We start from the raw sequence: 17,111 nt of genomic DNA on the forward strand, positions 1-17,111 counted from the left end.
CTGCTGGATCGGAGGTCATGGCGCTGAGCCAGTGAAGACATTATGCATGCTGCTGTCACTTTAACATCAGCACATGTTTTGGGATGGCCTGTCATAGAGACAACTTATATCTATGAGTATTGTCCCACAGTCCTGTTCTATTTAAATCCCTGAGAAAATAATTTGGAAAATTTGGCTTAAAATCTGCATTTAAATTTTTTATCCAATTGGCATATGAGCCTTAATTGCAGGCTCTTCTCTAAAAGGGGTGTTTTAGGGAAAGGAAGGGGATACACTGGTTCATATTTTAAACCTGTCAAGCTGGATAATTTAATGAAATGTGTACCCTTATTTTATGGACGTTAGGGTTGAAGAACTGTTTCCTGAACATGATCTAGTGCGGTGGTTCTCTAAGTAGGAGTAGACATCAGAATGCCCCAGGCTTTATTGTAAAAGTATCATGTTTTAGCCTAACCCCAGGAGCATGGCTTGCACATCTGTATTTGAAACCACCTGCCCTCGTCAGAAGAACCAACCCTGTGTTTTATAGATAAGAAAATCAGGGCAAAGTCAGATGACTTGCCTACAGCTGGTTCGGTAGTAGGTAGTATCAAATGCTATCTATACTAATAAAAAGGTAATATGCTAATTAAACTGATAAGGACAAATACTACACTTAATCTTAGCCAAAAGGCTGGGAAGGATAATATGCTAATTAGACCAGACATCCTTCCTGACAAAGCCAAAGTGGGGGGGGAGGGGGTGTGTTGCATGGCCGAGGCGGTTAGTGGCCACCAGGCCAGCAGGGGAGGGCAGGCAGGCAGGTGAGCGGTTAGGAGCCGGTGGTCCCGGATTGTGAGAAGGATGTCCTACTGCCAGTTTAGGCCCCATCCCTAATGTTTGACTGCCAGTTTAGGATGGGGCCTAAACAGGCAGTCGAACATCCCCCAAGGGGTCCCAAAATGGAGAGGGTACAGGCTAGGCGGAGGGACCCCCCCTGCCGCCCCCATGAATGAATTTCATGCACCGGGCCTCTAGTCACCAGATAATATGTAATTTCATGGTTGGGAGAAATTTTCTAGGTCATCAGTTTAGTAGCCCATTTTATAGCTCTGTATAAACCAGGCTTGTTCATAACATTTCCAAGTAAGATATGAGTGTAGAGAAATAGTGTTTTCTCAAAGCCCATCTTTTATCCTGGCCATGGTAAAATTTGAAAAGTCAATCACCAGAATTTCTTTACAATCTCAACTGATTTTTTAAATTAATTTTAGGGACTTTCAATTATTTGACATAATTTTATTGTGTACCCTGAGATGCCCTGTTAAATTTTTGGGGAAATATAGTATATTTAAAGTTGAAGTTAGATATTAAATTCTTATTTGAATTACTTATTTTTCCATCTTAGCTAAACTGTAAGCCAGAAATGTGTGAGAATTTGCACTTTTTAAATTTTGTGTTTTAAAATGTGGTTGATTTTTAATCTTTTTTTTTTTTTTTTAAGGCATCTTACGTTGGAAATAGCACAGTTCGGCTCCCATGTTCTCTTTGAGTATGAGAGAGAATCCTAGTTTCAGCATGTCCCCAATAGAGACCAAAGAACCAGGTTTGTTTCTTCTTCAAGATGTCTACTAAGTCCTGTGGAGCAGCAACTATTTCTAAAAGTAAATGATAATATCAGGTGCCTGTGAATGGACTATATGGCCAAGGCACTCATTAAGATATTCCTGGAAGAATGGTAAAAAGCTGGAGACATGGCAAATTTCAGGAAGTGACCCCCTCCCCCACCCGCCCTGTCACTTAGGATTTCTGAGCAGCCAAAAGAAGATAGTTCTGAAAATATAAGTGATAAGATGCTAGCATATTTCTTTACATGTTTCTTATCTTTGTTAACCCACCTGCTTTTGAGTTATTTTCATCTACTGCTATAGTTAGGAATCTACTTAAGATCAGAGTTTTATTCTGTGTGGATAGAGATCTAGTAGATATAATAGGAGAAATAGGAACAATTTATTGGGATGTTGGCCTCTAGAAATTGACTTTCAATTAATAATTACTAGAAGTGCAGGATGTTGATGAATTGCTTCTTCATATGATGTACTTCTGTCTCAGTCTTTGTGACTTTAGATTCATCTTTATCTATTCTCAGCCTCTGTGTGTGCTTCCTTTTATTTTGCACATTTTTTTGGACTTAAGATCCGATGACCTTGTTTTTTCAGAGTGAAAATAAGAATTATATCTTCACAAATAAACCTTTGGTATGGTTGCTCTTTCCCTTAGGTCCGTGGTCGGCAAACTGCGGCTTGCGAGCCTCATGCGGCTCTTTGGCCCCTTGAATGTGACTCTTCCACAAAAATACCACGGCCTGGGCGAGTCTATTTTGAAGAAGTGGCGTTAGAAGAAATTTAAGTTTAAAAAATTTGGCTCTCAAAAGAAATTTCAATTGTAGTACTGTTGATTTTGGCTCTGTTGACTAATGAGTTTGCCGACCACTGGCCTAGGTTTTTTCCTAGGGTCAAGAATAGAGCAGCTGCTAATCTTTTTCAGAGTTGTTGTTCTTTACTATTTTTATGTTCTTGTTTAATGCTTTGTTTTCATTTACTGTTTCTAAGTGGAAATGAAGGATGAACTGTTTCCACTTCATCTGTGTTCTGTTTTCAGTTACCTAGGAGAAATGGGTAGTGAAAGTTTATAGAAAATTTATAGCATATCTTAACCCTTAGAGTTTTAACCTTGTTTTAAACTTCCATCAAACTTTCTTAATAGTGGGGATCTCTCCAAATGCTGACTAATAAGCACATAGACAGAGAGACAGAGAAAGCTTTTATAATTAACAAAGGTAGCATTTCGATCATTAAGGTCATTAATGTATTGGTATGAAAATTAATTTGTGGTTTAGAGCTAAGATAATTTTTATATTTTTCAGCTCTTTTTACTTTTTGCAGTTAAGTCAGTTGACTACATCAAAAATTTCTTCTCTGTAAGTTGAGGAAACCTTTATTCTTATGTATGAAGTTTACCCAACAAAGAAGTAGAAGCAAAAGAACAGATTTTAAGGTAGAATTTAATAAAGTGAAATTCCAGAAACAATTTTCAACAATATACTTTTTCCCTTCAGTATGCCTGTTTTTCACTTCATCCCTTTAATTCCCTTTCTACTCATCTGCTTACATTTTTTCTTGTCTGTTCATAATTTGTTTGGTGTCTTTGCATTTTGCCTACTTCTTGCCTTTTCCATGATTCAGCCTCCCATTGAAAATACTTTCTATTCTCTTTACTTCTCTATTTCCCTGGGCTTGCATCCTTCTAGTCTGCTACCTCCCTGCTTTTGTTGTTGTCTCTTGTATTTCAGCTCCTGTCATTTCTAGCTCCTTCCTGTCTTACCCACACCTCTGTCCACTTAGCTTCCTGTCCACCTACATTCCACTCTCATCTCCTTCAGTGGTGATCGCTTCTCTTCTACCACCTCAGTCTACTTCTATCTCTGTAGTTCACTGATCTATCATGAGTTTCATGTAGCTCTGATTTCTTCTCATCTCCAAATTTATGTTTTCTTTCTGTACTTTTTAGTCATCGTGCATTTGTTCCATGAGCTCTTTTTTTGTTTTCCTGTCCATGGGTGGTAGGTATTACTAGACAGATTTGTTGTCAGTATTTACATAAAACAAGATCCTTGCTGGGTATTTCCTGGGTAGCCAGGATGAATCAGTTACTATTAGTTTTTCTTGGAACACTGAGCTTCCTGTGTTTTGTGCTTCTAAGAATTAGATTGGTATTCTAGAAGACTAAGATTATTTTAAAGAGTTAGGGTAATTGTATGATACTGTCATTTTAACTTTATTTAACAGCTCATGAACTGTGAATTCACTCCCTGCCTTGAAAAATTTTACAAAAGACATCCAAAGCATGTTTGGGGGTCAGATGGGAAGAGAAAAGTAAATACTACAAAAGGAATCAGTCAATTTCTGGAACTGGGAAGAAAACTAAAACCACAAACCACATTCTTTATCATTTATTAGGTGAAAGGTTGCTTGAAAGAATAAAATGTATCAGGAGTTCTTTTAACTAGGTCATCTTTGTTTTTAACATTTCCTATTAAGTTCCAAGACCTTTCTTTAATGTTTAACAAAACAGAAACTGAATCTTATAAATATTTATTTTATTTTGAGAGGCTTGATTTCTACTTAAATATTAACCTGTGTCATTTTGTAATTATACTGTAACATTCTCAAAGGGCCTGTGTTAGTTTCTTGTGTGGGAAAGTATATAAATTGTATGGTCTCGCCCCTCAGAACTCTGTAGTTGTGTAATGAAAAAGTAGCTTCTTGGCAAAATTTTATTTTATGCTATTGTTGATTTACATTGTCTTATATTTTTCTTTTTTCCTTGTATATGGTATAAATGTGGTGTTTTCTTGTAATTTAGTTTTCTGTAGTGTGTCTGAACTGGAAGTAGACTACTGTGAGAGTAGATATGTAGCTTTATTAAACGTAAAAAAGGAATATCGCATACATCACATAATGTAGTGTCTAAGTAAGTTTTAAAAATAACTTTACAAATGGAAGTTGAACATTTTGAATACTCTTTCTTCTGAGCCTTCCTTAATGTGATAGTATTAAGGAAGTTAATATTATTCAAGTCACTGGATATCTTGAAGCTAAAGAAATGGCTAATGGTTTGATAATAATAGTACTGCAACATTCAAAACTCATGAACAGCTAGTAAAAAACATCAGAACTACAGTTAAGATACTAAGAAGAAATTTGTGTAGACGTGCTAAGTATAGGACTGTTCTGGGATTACAGAGGACTAACATAGTAGAGAACATTGTATAGGAATATACTCTTATTACTTAGATACTGTTGCTGCTCCAAGCTTGGAAATCCCATTTTAAATTTGTCTGTATGGTTTTTAAGAAAATTAACCTTATTAAAGATCTTACTAGTCAATTCCCTCCTTCAAAAAACAAAACAAACCTGAAGCTTATTAAGCTTGGTCTGTTTTGCCAGAAGTAGTTCTCAATAACAGTTGCCTCTTCTCATAAATCATAGCTGTTCTCAGAGAATTTAAAATTTGCTACAATTAAGCATATTTGACAAGAATATGCCCCAAGCTTCTAAAGTGGTCAGCAAAAATGACATCATTGGAATAGGTCTCTGTAATGACTGCTTTCAGGAAAGTTGGAGTAAGACTTAGGTAATTAGATACAGAAGCTGTGGGGTATGTTATAAAATCAGCCTTTGTATAGTTGTAATCCCAACACTGGGTTGTATATACTAACCTGAATATAGTTCCTGGATTACATCTGTGTTTTTATTATTATAAAAGGGGTTTAAATTAATTTCCTTTGACAAAACCAAACTGAACAGTGTGCATATTCTAATTCTAATGTAGTAAGAAAAATTGGCACAGTGATTTACTATTAATGGTTGATTAATTTCTTCCTAAATTAGCAGATCTTTAAAATATGGGTCTATGTCCTAGACCAGTGGTCGGCAAACTCATTAGTCAACAGAGCCAAATATCAACAGTACAACGATTGAAATTTCTTTTTGAGAGCCAGATTTTTTAAACTTAAACTTCTAATGCTATTTCTTCAAAAATAGACTTGCCCAGGCCGTGGTATTTTTGTGGAAGAGCACACTCAAGGGGCCAAAGAGCCACATGTGGCTCCTGAACCATAGTTTGCCGACCACGGTCCTAGACTATATGATAAATTACAATAGGTTGGGTAAAGTTTTCCCTTGAATCAAATAGATTCTTCTGATCTGGGTTTGGCTTTATTATAAAAGTTCATTGATTCATAGTATGTTTAGACTTGTCTATTATATTGTAATTTTATGTATTAAGGGTCGTATTTGGGATAATTTTAAAATATTAATGTTAAGATATATTCCCAGCCCAGAATTTTAAGTAATTTAAAAAAGATATTTTGATTGATTTCAGAGAGGAAGGGAAAGATAGAAACATCAATGATGAGAGAAATATTGATTGGCTGCCTCCTGCATACTCAATCCTAGGGATTGAGTCCCCAACTCCACACCCTAGGCATGTGCCCTGACTGGGAATTGAACCGTGATCTCCTGGTTCATAGGTCAATGCTCAACCACTGAGCCACCCTGGCCAGGTCCAATCAGAATTTTTATAAAGTTTAAAATATATAGGTCTTGTGTAAAACCTCTTTATTAAAGTCCATTAGTTACAATCAAGAGATTTATGGCTGGAGTTAATTTATATTGCTTTTACATTCATAGATAGAAAATTGCTGCAGATGATATAGAATAAGCTTTGTCTTCTACTGCTATTTGTTATATTCTTTGAGAAACTAATTTTTTTCTGATAACGTTTTATTTTTCTTGGATTTTTAAGTTATTATTGATCTCAGTAACAGTTACCATTATGAAGCCTCAGTAGGGGCCGGCTCTTCACATACATTGAACTCTCCGCTACTACATATTGAATTTTCTAATAAAATGTAATGTTATGAAATAGTATGTGTTTATATTGATAAATAAGTAAGTAAATGTTAGGGCAGTTCTGCAGTTCAGTGGATTTGTTGGAACATAACATATTCCCCATTATAAGATGAAGACATTGAAGGGGATTATTGAACTGCTCAAAGTCACACCGATAGTAAATGGTGAAACCAGGATTTTACTCCAGGTGTGATGAAATCACTTTTCTATACTGCCTTTTAAAGTATTTCCCCCTGAAAAAGCAAAATCTAGTGATTTTATAAATGCATATTGTTATTCTATTCTATGTACCTAATTTCCCACCCCCAAAGATAAAATTACTTTGTTATATATTATAGAAGTAATGGGGTTCATTATTATAAGTAATCATTACAAGTATTCAATGCTTAGTGAAAAAACAAAACCAGATAATACAGGAAAATATAAATAGGGGCTGTGAAAATCACTAGTGGTTCTACTATTAAGACATTAAGACTTTAAGGGTACATGACTTTTTACTGTTGATGTTGAACTTGATATCCTGCTGAGGTAGCCTTTGTCAGGTTTCTCTACTGTCAAGTTACTCTTTCTTTTCTCTTTTCTATCTTGTGGTCTTGGGAAGGAAGTCAACTCACACCTAAGAATTAGGGGGTTACATTCCACCTCCTTGAGGGCAGAGGCAGAGTATCTGCCTGTATTATTTGGAATTCTGCTTGGGGGAGATTTAGCTGTCCTCCCCCATTTAGTTATATCATTATAGACTAATGGATATTTATACTTTGGATTATAATTCAATGCAACTTTATTGCTGTATCTGTTGCTATGTTAGCCATTAGGAACTAATATTTGATTTGGCTCCTGTGTCCCTTTGTCATACCCCTATCATTGTGGATTAATATCTTCATTTTCTATATAACTGCATAGCATTCCATTATAAGAATATGCCATAATATATTTAACTAATCCTTTATTAAGAGGGTAATTTGGTTAGCACATTTTTAATGTTACAAACAGTATGTGATGAGTAGTCTTCAAAAATATATTTATGCAATATTGATAGTTTACTCAGGAAAAATGCTTTATTAAAGGGACTGCTCACTTTATGTTTTGTGATATGACTTTTTCTTAAAGATTCTTAAGTATATTCCTGAGGAGAGAGCATTTTCACTTATCAGTGGGAAACAGTGGTGTATTTATCACTGTAGTTGCCTCTCTTTTTTTTCAGTGACAATAAACAGTGAACAAGCTGAATTTAAACTCATCCGGGTAAAACAAAACAATTTTTCACATTCTCAGTGAGTAAAAGCTGGAAGCAACCTTAGAAATCATGTACCATCCTGCATTTAGAAAAAGGAAACTGGTATTGTTAGATGAGACGGGAACATGCAGAAGCAGAAGCATTCCAGAGTCTGGATTTCTGCATAAATCTCAATTTCTTGTTACATGGGTATGTTTTATAGCCTGTGTAAGGAAATACAAAACTTTTTATTATGGAAAATTTTAAACATATGCCAAAGAAAACAAAATAGTATAATTAATCACTATGACCTGATTACCCAGCTATATCAATTTATGGTCAATCTTGTTTAAAACTCCTGCCCACTCCCCCACACCATGTTAATTTAAAGCATATCCAGATATTAAATAATTTCATCTGTAAATATTTTAATATGTTTTTAAAAAATCTTTTTTTTCAAAGCACAATCACAATTGTCATTATCAAACCTTAGAAATATTTCCATTCAAGGATAGTTCTAAAAATTTCCAAGGTTTGCATTCACCAAGAAATTTGATTTGGCATTACTGAAAATGTACTTTTTTGGTATAATTCTCCAGAGACTATAGAGAAATTCTAATGTATATCTTTCCACCATGCATAATGGCACATTAAGTGGATAACTTGATTGTATATAACTTCAAGAGTGATGAATACTCCCAATGTTTTAAGTATTTTCCTGAGGTTTCAATGCATAATTAAAATTGAGATTCTATTTCTCTCTAGAAAAATACCCCATATCTCAGAGGCTTTACAACCAAAATAACAAATTTCATTTTAAATACCCATTTACTTGCATTGAGTTTATCCTAGAATTGCCTGTTTGTTTGCTGTTAAATATGTCTTTTCTAAGTCAGACAAATCACTCTAAACTATTCCATTTAAAACTATTTTATTACAAATATTCATCTTGTTATACCTATTGTTTATTATATGCAGATTCATATTTTATTCTAACCCAGTTTAGACTTTTCTGCCTTGCATTTGAACAGTGTTGTAGGCTTTCTTTTTTTCATTTGTGAATAGACTTTGTTTTAGGCAATCAGCTTTATTTTGCTTCCAGTTTTAGTGCCCTGTTCATATTATTTTTTAATATTGGCTCACTTTAATCTACTTATTTTTATTCAGCGAACACCTTTTAAAGAGGGGAAATCAATGCTATGTTTCTTCTAATTTTTAAGCAAAAGTTGAAAGATGAATAAAAATAATTCCAGTTTCAAATATGCACTGGTCAAGTGCATTCAATTATCCTAGGCTGTTGTGTAGTATGGATTTAAGTTCCTGGAAAATATAGTATTCAGTATAGTGTGTTGTGACTTTTGTAGCATTTCATTCATTTTACCTATTTTAAGCTACTTTAAACTTTTAAACACTTGGTCGATACACTAATGATACTTTTTTTCTTAAAATCCTCTTAGCTTTGAAATAGTCTTAATTTTAATTTTGACATTATTGCTACTTGCCAATTGTGTGACCTTAATTGAATTTCTTATCTTTCAGTTTCCTCATCTGAAAAGTGAGGCTATTAATTAGCAGCCACCTCATTTGTTTGTTGAGTTAAATGAGATAAGCTATATTGCCTGGCACATAAATGCTCCATAAATATTATTTCAGTCATCTTTTTTCCTTCCAGCCATCTATTATATTGTTCCCCTTTACTTGTTTGCACTTTCACTTAGATTAAGAAAAATGAGGGGAGAGGTATTGGGGATGAAGGGATTTAAAAAACCATCCTATCTAATAAAAGAGTAATATGCAAATTGATCATCACTCCAACACAGAAGATGGCTGCCCCTGTGTGGTCAAAGATGGCCACCCCATGTGGATACAAGATGGCCACCACAAGATGGCCTGCAGGGGAGGACAGTTTGGGGGGACCAAGCCTGCAGGAGTGGGCAGTTAGGGATGGCCAGGCCTGCAGGGGAGGGCATTAGGGGGACCAGGCTTGCAGGGAAGGGCAGTTGGGGGGGACTAGGCCTGCAAGGGAGGGCAAGTTGGGGGCGACCAGGCTGGCAAGGGAGGGCAGTTAGGGGTTACCGGGCAAGCAGGGGAGGGTACTTGGGGGCAACCAGACTTGCAGTTAGGGGCAATTGGGCCAGCAGCAGAGCAGTTAGGCGCCTATCAGGCTGGCAGGGGAGTGGTTAGGGGGTAGGCAGAAGTGGTTAGGGACAGGCAGGCAGGCAGGCAGGCAAGTGAGTGGTTGGGAGGCAGCAGTCCTGGATTGAGAGAGGGATGTCCAACTAAACAGGTAGTCGGACATCCCTCAAGGGGTTCCAGATTGGAGAGGGTGCTGGCTGGTCTTAGGGACACACATCCCCCTGCACAAATTTCATACACTGGGCCTCTAGTCCTACATAATAAAAGGGTAATATGCAAATTGACCGAACGGTGGGATGACCAGTCACTGTGATGCTCAATGACCACCAGGGGGCAGATTCTCATTGCAGGAGCTGCCACAGGGGGAGCACCGCTCAGCCAGAAGCTGGGCTGATGGCTGGTGAGTGCACCAGTGGTGACAGGAGCCTCTCCCGGCAGCCCTAAGTCCCGAGTGCTCGGGGACTGCAAAAGGGTACAGGCCGGGCTGGGGGACCGCACCCCACCCCTCGCCCCCCCACAAATGTCGTGCACCTGGCCTCTATGATGTGCACTGACCACCAGGGTGCAGCTCAATGCAGAGCTGCCCTCTGGTGGTCAGTGGGCTCCCACAGAAGGAGAGCCACTCAGCTGGCTCATGGCTGGAGAGCGCAGCAGCGGTGGCAGGAGCCTCTTCTGCCTCTGCTACAGGCGGGCAGTAAGGAGCGAGGGGTCCCCGACTGTGACGGGGATGTCCCAGACTGTGAGGGTGCAGGCCTGGCTGAGGGACCCACTCCTGCCCCCTAGTGCACAAATGTAGTGCACTTGGTCCCTAGTATATATATGACACGCACACAGACCAAAGTGTGTTGATAATCAGAGGGAAGAGGTGGTGGGTTTGGTGAAGATGGGCAAAGGGGGGATGAATGGGGACAGAAAGAGACTGCCTTGGGTGACGATTATGTTTTGTTAAGTTATACACTTGAAACCTATATGGTTTTGTGAACTAATGTCACCCCAATAAATTCAGTTTTTAAAAAAGAATGATTTATGTATCTTAAATAAAAGACCACCTTCATGTTTTCCTCAAATTAAAAACAAAACATTTTGTTTTGAAATGATTACAGATTCACAGGAAATTGCAAGAAATATAGAGAGGTTCCATGTATCCTTCACCAAGTCTCCCCAAAAGGTAACTATAGTATAAGATAAAACCGGAAAATCCTTATTGGTATGATCCACAAGCTTATTCAGATTTCTCCAGTTTTACATGCCCAGGCCAGTTAAATTAGACCCTCTGGAAGTGGCACCCAGGCAGTGGTATTTTTAACAATGCTTCCAGGTAATCCTAATGTTCAGCCAAGGTTGGGAGCCACTGAACCAACAGGAATGGCTTTGGTGCTCCTATTTCTTCATTTTAGAATTTGATAGCATTTGGGCTGCATGCATTTGTGTTCTGTGCATTGGATGAATGTGGGATCCACATACCTTTTATTTATGGCTTTACTGACATGTATATTTTCCTAAGGGGGAGGGGGAACCACACTTGTGAATTGTTGGCACATTTAACTATATGACACAACCTTAATATGTCTAATAGAAGAGTGAGTGCCTATGAAGTAGAATCAAACACCCCAAACAGTGAGAACCTCGGAATCATTGAAAGTTAAAAAGGAAGTTAGGTTTCATCCAGTACATACTAGATGAAACTTTTTGGGAAATTATTTAGAAAACCTATATGGAGAGTTTGGGTAAGAGATCTGAGTCTTTATCGGTAGGTCCTATTGTCAGCCTTATTTAGGTCCCCCCTTTTAAAAATTTTTAATGTTTTATTGTACTTAGTAAGAGCTATATTTACTTGTAAAAAGTGAAAGTATGCAAAGATGAATAAAAAAAGAATCCTCCACCCATGTTCACAGCCTGATATGAATTCTTCCACACATTTTTCTATTTTCATAAAAATACTTTTAACAACATAAGGTCTGTGAATTTTTTCTTTTTTAAGTAGGATCATACTCTGCATTATTCTGAAGCTTGCTTTTCTTACTAAATAGATCATGGGTATTTCTCCATGAAAATAGATGATAGGTCTAACTCTTATTTTTTTTAAAAAATGAATAAAATCTTCCACATACCATAATTTATGAACATTCAGGATGTTTCCTCTTGTTCTCCCCACCACCACCACCACTATAAACCAAGGTGCAATGCACATCTTTGTATATATAACTGTAGGTACCTCTGCTTTGTTTCTACAATGTCTGCTTTGGTTTTGGTTAGATTTCTTAGTTTCTGGATACCTTCTCTAGATCAACAATGAGTGAGTTAATGTCAGTTTCAAGTTAATTGGCTTCTTTTGGGTATTAAGTTTCACATTAGAAAAATCAATTATTTTTTAAATGGTTATTAATGAATCCTAGTGATCAGTTTTTCATAGATACTAGAATCCCTAAGGTAAGGCACCTTAGTAGGAAGCTAATGGATAGGCTTCATGAGGGCCCATGATTCATCTGATATTCATTATAAGATTTTATACAAATGCACATTCTATTACTTTCATCAGATTTTCAGGGGGCTCTTACCCTTAAGAAGGCTGAAAATTAAATATATATATGTGTGTGTGTGTGTGTGTGTGTGTGTGTACTTAGTCCAGAGAACCTATAGAGCACTTTGAGTTCCCATTGACAGCAGATTTTTAATAATAATGTCTAATAATATTTTCTTTCTGTAAAAATCTGGGTTGCCATAAGTTTACTTAATTTCAAGGTGACAAACCTAGAAAAAATGACTAAAACCATAGATAGCAGACTCTAGATGCAGAATCTGAATAGGTTGTAATACTATTCTAAAATTAGCAAGATGAAATATAGCAAGGATAAACTTTTTACATGAGTTGAGGTATGCTTGGGGTGGAGGACAATCTCCGATTCACCTGAGATGAAAAAGAGCCAAGAGTTTATTTGACCACCGGCTTATATGAGCGTCACTATAATGTGGCTGTTAAAAATCTGAGAGAGTTAGACCACACTTGATGAATTATGCTTATGTCTGTGAACTCACATTTTAGGTGAAACATTGGCAAGGGAGGGAGACATGCATAGTGATGGATTGAGAAGTTATGTCACCTGAGGAACCACTGCTGAAGGCGTTTGGTTGTTGGATCGGAAGGAGAGGGTATACAAGAACCATCAAAGCAACCCCTAGATTAGGGAATAGGAAGACCAGGGGTAGTATGTATAATTTGCATATTGTGGGGCAAAGGAGTGGTCTGTGAATGAATGAATGAATGAATGAATGAATGAAAATTACAAGGCAAAGAATTTTGACTTCCTCTAAACTCTGGAGATATCACTCAGGCAGTAAGGTGGGCTGCCCTAGGAAGTAACGACTTCCCATCAGTAGAACTCTTTAAGCATAGAGGCAGGTGACTGGGATAGGGGCGATAGAAGGAATTCTTGCTGTTAGTGAAAGACTGTGCAACAGGACTTCAAAACTCTTAATTGGAATTTTATGTTCTCTCACAAGTGTTAATTCTAAAACAGGATAAAATTCTAGGATAATATTGTAGGCTTTTTGAAAGTACTTTATAGGAGAAATGCTTTTGACTCAGGCTGTATGATTTTTAGTTATTTCGAAAATACTTAAACGTTTATTTGAAACTACAATGCATAAGCTATTCCACTGTTAGACCTGAAGTAACTAGTCTGGACTTGTTGAGTGTGGTTCAAGTTTTATTTGTTACTTTTCAAAACCACATTCTTTTCAAGCTACAAAAGAGTATAGAGAAGGAAATTTCACCACTTCCTGGCTGAGTTGTGGCCTCTGGAAACACAAGACGCTATCTCGCTATCTCGGGTAGACTGATTGTTCTGAATTCTGACTCTGATAACAACACTGTGTGGAATTTGTCTCATGCTTTTCATTTACATAGATTTGCACTCAAATTTGCATATTTCCTGGGAAAATGTGTCTCTGATATTTGTTTTAAGTTGGTTGAGACAGAAATAGCCCTTATTTCATCTTAAATAATTGAAACAATATAACATATATATGTGTGTGTATATAAGTACATACACACACACACACACACACACACACACACACACACACACACATATACTCACACAGAGAGCTTTAAAAGAAAAAATAATTCTGTGTTTTAGAACATGTTGGGAGCTGCTGCCATTATGACGCCATGGTTTCCACTCCTTGTTGTAATGCCAGAGAGTCTAGGTTAGGGGTTAAGAAGATAGTTTCCCCCACTTACTGCCCATGTGACTCTGATCTTCCATATCTGTGTCCTCACTTGTAACAGGAGAGATGATAGAGCTTATACCAATGGCCATGTGAGTGTCCTCACTTGCAAAGGAAAGATGATGCTAGAGCTTAGAGCACTGTGAGAAAGCACTTAGCACAGTGCCAGGCACATGGAGAGAACTCAGAAAACCTGCCGTATTTTCTGTTCTCACCTTTTGTGCTCCCATCTGTTTTTTTCTGATTTAACATATATTGTCATTTTTTATGTTTTGTACTGTCTTGAACACATCATCTCTAACTATTTTTTATATCCTTATTCCCAAACTTATCTCCTCCTAACCCTACTCCTGCTTTATCCTCCTGTCTCCTCTTTTTAATTCATGGGACTACCCACCAGAGGTAGTATGGAAACATACTAATACTGCAAATTCTGGAGTCATACTCCATCACTTATCATGTGTCCCCTTGGACACTACTTAATGTATCCACATCTCAGTTTCTTCAGTTGTGGAATAGGTCTGATGGCGACCTGGCCTACAGAATTGGGGAAATTCAGTGAAATAAATGCCTATGAAGTGCTCATTATGATTCCTGACACTTAAGTGCTCAATACCCATTACTGATAACTCTGAAGGTAGGAATGAATGGTAGTGTCATCCTTAGTTGTTTTCCTCTCACCTGAAAGTCATCAACGCTATGGATTCTACCTCAAAAGACTCTCCTCCTTTTTCATCATTGCCTTTAGGTCAGGGTTTCTTAACTTGAATCCATTACACATAGAGGTTCATAATTCCCAGAAAATATATCTACATTTTTTATATTATATATGTGCATTTTTCCCAAGGGTCAGTGACCCATAAAATGTTCGTAACTACTGGCAGACTTTTACCTCTTGCATATACTCAGTAGCCAATAAATGGACATTTCCCCCTAGTCCCTGTGCCTCTCATCTACTCTATACATTATTGCCCACTTTTTTTTTAACGTGTTACATCATCACCTTATACAGATGTGTTGACTTCGTGTTGCCTACAGTGGTGGTTCTCACCCCTGACCACATGCTAGAATTACATGGGAAGCTTACTGATGCCCTTGTCCTAGACGAACTAATTGATACTAATATTAGGCATCAGTATTTTATTATAAAGCTTCCCAAGAGATGTTATTGTGTAGCAAGAGATGAAAGCCTCAGGGGTATGGGATAATGAACTAATATGTTAGCATGGCACATAAGGACCTCAACAGCCTAGCACCAGTCTACTTTTTCAGCCTAATCTCCTACTTCTCCCATTCATATCCCATTACTTACACTCTAGACATGTATTTTTATTTTGCTAATTTTAGAACATGCTCTGTTGTTTCCTGCCTCTGAGCTCTTGCCTGTACTGATCTGCCTAAAATGCCTTTTACCCTTTCTTTGCCTGGTCATCCTATATAATAAAAGCCTAATATGCAAATTGACTAAACAGTGGAATGACCAGTAGCTGTGAGGCGCACTGACCATCAGGGGACAGATGCTTAAAGCAGGAGCTATCCCTAGCTCACAGGTCCCAGACCAGCCAATATGGGTGTCACAGGGGCCCCCTAATAGCTCTGCCAGTCGCCCCACAGAGGGAGGTGACCAGTGGCCAGTGCCCTCCCCCTCATCTCCCCGATTGCCCTGCCAGTCACCCTGCAGAGGGAGGTGACTGGTGGTGGGGCCAGCAAGTGGGCAGTGCCTGGCCGGCCAATGAGGTTGCCAGTTCTCCCCCCCCCCATCACTCCTCCAGTTGCCCCACAGATTGGCCAGATCTAAGGACCCTACCTGTGCACAAATTTCGTGCATTGGGCCTCTAGTTTCCACAGAAAAACCTTTCCTAAGCCCCAAAGAGAATTACAACTCTTACTTTTGTACAAACTCCCATTATAGGCCCTACATTGTACTGTAATTATTTGTGTATCTGTCTTCCACACTACTATGAACTCCTAGAAGATAGTAGGATCCTTATTTATTTCATTTATCTAGTGCTTGGCACCAGGTTAAGAAGCTCCCAGAGAGACTAATGATAAGTAAATGAGAATGAACAAATAGCAGCTTACTCTGGCGAATCAGAAATCTATGGGGTAGAGGTATGTATGTAAATATGGTATACTAGATATGGCAAGGAATGCTCAGCAGAAGTTTTATCCTCTTTTGCTTTTTTCATACTTTTATAAAAAGAAAAGATCACAGAACACGAAGTTTCTCGTCTGGGGCCAGGAAAGTTGAGATCAGTTTTGAAAATACCTCCAAACATTGCTGAGCATTATGGAATATGTAGCATAAAGTCATATTTGTCTCCTTGGGCTCAGGGATTTCTGAATGAGAAATGGAGAGCCAGCCTTTCTGATGATTGCAGCTGTTTATTTTGCCCAGTGGATTATCCTTACTTAGTACTGATTTAAAGATACCCTTATATGGACAGTTCACCAGACATTATATGTTTCTAATTTTGATCTCACCCCTGGCCTTTGTGTTTTAGCTACTGCCTAGTCCTTCTCTTGGCTATTTTTAATTTTTTTTTTCTTCCCCTCAGTCTGTCTCAGAATTGTCCAACACATTTTAAAGAATCGTAACTCAAATGTGACTTACTCTTTCTGTTTCTTCAGTGTCCAGAATTAAGTTAAAGATGATTTGAAAGAGATTAATTTAGTAACTGGTCTCATGCTTTGGGGGGTATTTTTGGGTTATATTAATTATTTTTCCTGGACACTGACCAACGCCTACATGTAGGAGAAGAGATAGCTTGTTTGAGACTTATACAAAACACAGTGAGTACTAACTAGTCTGATGCCGTGATTTGGGTATACTTTGTTGTATGCTGTGTATGAACAAATAGAATATCCTTTGTCTAACTGGTTGCTTAATATTTTATAATTATATCTTTTAAGCTTGAATAATAAAGACAATATTTTTCTCATTCAAAATCAGAATCATAGTCGGAATTTATTAATATGCTATCCTTTTATGCTTCCATTCATCTTATTTAAAAAGAGTATTTTAGGCCTTAAAGAAATCAGATCTATCAAGAGCTCCTCCTTTAAATGTGGTT

At 37.6% G+C, this 17,111-nt stretch overlaps 1 protein-coding gene and 1 pseudogene across 7 annotated transcripts in view; one reads left to right on the plus strand and one right to left on the minus strand.

Annotated features, from left to right (window-relative positions):
- SLC20A2 (solute carrier family 20 member 2) overlaps positions 1-17,111 on the plus strand; it is a 94,017-nt gene that overhangs the window by 4,718 nt on the left and 72,188 nt on the right. For 4 of the 7 annotated variants that reach the window (XM_036458894.2, XM_045588842.1, XM_036458896.2 and 1 more), the window contains one exon: positions 1,484-1,585. The exons of 2 other annotated variants lie outside the window; for them this stretch is intronic. The gene's annotated coding sequence lies outside the window, so the exon portion shown is untranslated. Of the gene's footprint in view, positions 1-1,483; positions 1,586-10,952; positions 10,976-17,111 lie in introns of those variants that run through there. One more of the 7 variants, XM_036458895.1, reaches the window with a different exon arrangement.
- Positions 533-685, minus strand: LOC118730929 (annotated as a pseudogene).

Source organism: Pipistrellus kuhlii, unplaced genomic scaffold, assembly GCF_014108245.1.
Source record: "Pipistrellus kuhlii isolate mPipKuh1 unplaced genomic scaffold, mPipKuh1.p scaffold_m20_p_3, whole genome shotgun sequence".
NCBI lineage: Eukaryota > Metazoa > Chordata > Mammalia > Chiroptera > Vespertilionidae > Pipistrellus > Pipistrellus kuhlii.